Raw genomic sequence first — 3133 nt, forward strand, 5'->3', positions numbered from 1 at the left:
TCAGCTGTGTATCTGAAAACAGGTGAGAAGATGTTCACCAAAGGCACCGTAATTCTGATTTTGAAGCGTTAGGTCATTTTCTCTGTGGGACTCAACTTAATTCAATTGAATGACTTAAAATCGGGATATTGAATGCACAATTGAATAAAGGGAGGAACCAAGAAATACCTTGTTCCATTTCTCTTTATACATTTTTAGATTCAAATAATGGTTATTTACATTTTGCTTAATTCTATCTTGAAGCCCAGTTAGATTTTTTCTTCTTAGCTCATCACATTATGGCTTTAATCATGCTTAACTTTGGAATTGTCTTCTCTTTGTAGTGCCATGTGTTGCTACCAACATCTCTGTAGCTCCTGAATGTATCAGCAACAGTGCTGTTGTGTCCTGGTCTGGCCACAAAGGAACAGTACAGTACTATGTTTCTGCCTCAAGTAGTCAAGACAATGCCACCTGCCTGTCCTCTGAACTCCATTGTACTCTTACAAGCATGTGTGGCACCACCTACACTGTACGCGTTAAGGCTATCAATGGCAACTGCTCCAGTGACCATAGTCCGGCATTGACATTCAGCTCAGGTATGAGATGGAGAACATTACACGCATGCTCGCACACACACACACACACACACACACACACACACACACACACACACACACACACACACACGTGCGCATGCACACACTTCTTGTAAACCTGTGATGTGACAAAAATAATGATTCTGATTAACTTTCTCACTCTTTATCTTTCTCTTCCCAGCCCCATGTGCTCCATATAATGTTACTGCCAGTCTGGTGTGTCCCAACTCAACTCATGTGACCTCACTGACCTGGGTAGGAGGCCCCAGTGCCACAGCTTACAATGTGACAGCGGTGGGCCAGGATGGACAAGTACATGAATGCAACACCAACAGTAACAGCTGTCAGATACCCAACATGCACTGTGGCCAGAACTTCACCATCACAGTGACACCATATTCTGACTCATGTGCTGGGAATCCCAGCATTCCTTATCGGTTGATGGCAGGTACAGAGCGGGAACAAGACCTAAAATCTAAAAACGACTTACTATTAGACCAATTAAAATATTCTCCACAACATGAAAGAGAATAAACTTTCTTTTTCTCCATTTCTTACCTCTTATGTCTCCAGGTCCCTGCCCGCCTAGTAATATTTCTGTTTCTACATTATGCGGAGTTAGCAACGTGTCCTGGTCCCCTGACAGAGGAGCAGACATGTACATAGCAACAGCAACAACACATGGTGGAGACATCTACACCTGTGACTCAGGCAATGCAAACTCCTGCTCTTTCACTGATCTAGACTGTGGTGAAAACTACTCTGTCACTGTTGTAGCTGTGGACAGAGGTTGTCACAGTCAACCAAGTTCAGCTGTGTATCTGAAAACAGGTGAGAAGATGTTCACCAAAGGCACCGTAATTCTGATTTTGAAGCGTTAGGTCGTTTTCTCTGTGGGACTCAACTTAATTCAATTGAATGACTTAAAATCGGGATATTGAATGCACAATTGAGTAAAGGGAGGAACCAAGAAATACCTTGTTCCATTTCTCTTTATACATTTTTAGATTCAAATAATGGTTATTTACATTTTGCTTAATTCTATCTTGAAGCCCAGTTAGATTTTTTCTTCTTAGCTCATCACATTATGGCTTTAATCATGCTTAACTTTGGAATTGTCTTCTCTTTGTAGTGCCATGTGTTGCTACCAACATCTCTGTAGCTCCTGAATGTATCAGCAACAGTGCTGTTGTGTCCTGGTCTGGCCACAAAGGAACAGTACAGTACTATGTTTCTGCCTCAAGTAGTCAAGACAATGCCACCTGCCTGTCCTCTGAACTCCATTGTACTCTTACAAGCATGTGTGGCACCACCTACACTGTACGCGTTAAGGCTATCAATGGCAACTGCTCCAGTGACCATAGTCCGGCATTGACATTCAGCTCAGGTATGAGATGGAGAACATTACACGCATGCTCGCACACACACACACACACACACACACACACACACACACACACACACACACACACACACACACACACACACACACACACACACACACACACACACACACGTGCGCATGCACACACTTCTTGTAAACCTGTGATGTGACAAAAATAATGATTCTGATTAACTTTCTCACTCTTTTTCTTTCTCTTCCCAGCCCCATGTGCTCCATATAATGTTACTGCCAGTCTGGTGTGTCCCAACTCAACTCATGTGACCTCACTGACCTGGGTAGGAGGCCCCAGTGCCACAGCTTACAATGTGACAGCGGTGGGCCAGGATGGACAAGTACATGAATGCAACACCAACAGTAACAGCTGTCAGATACCCAACATGCACTGTGGCCAGAACTTCACCATCACAGTGACACCATATTCTGACTCATGTGCTGGGAATCCCAGCATTCCTTATCGGTTGATGGCAGGTACAGAGCGGGAACAAGACCTAAAATCTAAAAACGATGTACTATTAGACCAATTAAAATATTCTCCACAACATGAAAGAGAATAAACTTTTATTTTTCTCCATTTCTTACCTCTTATGTCTCCAGGTCCCTGCCCGCCTAGTAATATTTCTGTTTCTACATTATGCGGAGTTAGCAACGTGTCCTGGTCCCCTGACAGAGGAGCAGACATGTACATAGCAACAGCAACAACACATGGTGGAGACATCTACACCTGTGACTCAGGCAATGCAAACTCCTGCTCTTTCACTGATCTAGACTGTGGTGAAAACTACTCTGTCACTGTTGTAGCTGTGGACAGAGGTTGTCACAGTCAACCAAGTTCAGCTGTGTATCTGAAAACAGGTGAGAAGATGTTCACCAAAGGCACCGTAATTCTGATTTTGAAGCGTTAGGTCATTTTCTATGTGGGACTCAACTTAATTCAATTGAATGACTTAAAATCAGGATATGGAATGCACAATTGAGTAAAGGGAGGAACCAAGAAATACCTTGTTCCATTTCTCTTTATTAATTTTGAGATTCAAATCATGGTTATTTACATTTTGCTTATCTTGAAGCCCAGTTAGATTTTTTCTTCTTAGCTCATCACATTATGGCTTTAATCATGCTTAACTTTGGAATTGTCTTTTCTTTGTAGTGC

Source organism: Protomyctophum bolini (assembly GCF_963924005.1).
Source record: "Protomyctophum bolini genome assembly, chromosome: 6".
Lineage (NCBI taxonomy): Eukaryota > Metazoa > Chordata > Actinopteri > Myctophiformes > Myctophidae > Protomyctophum > Protomyctophum bolini.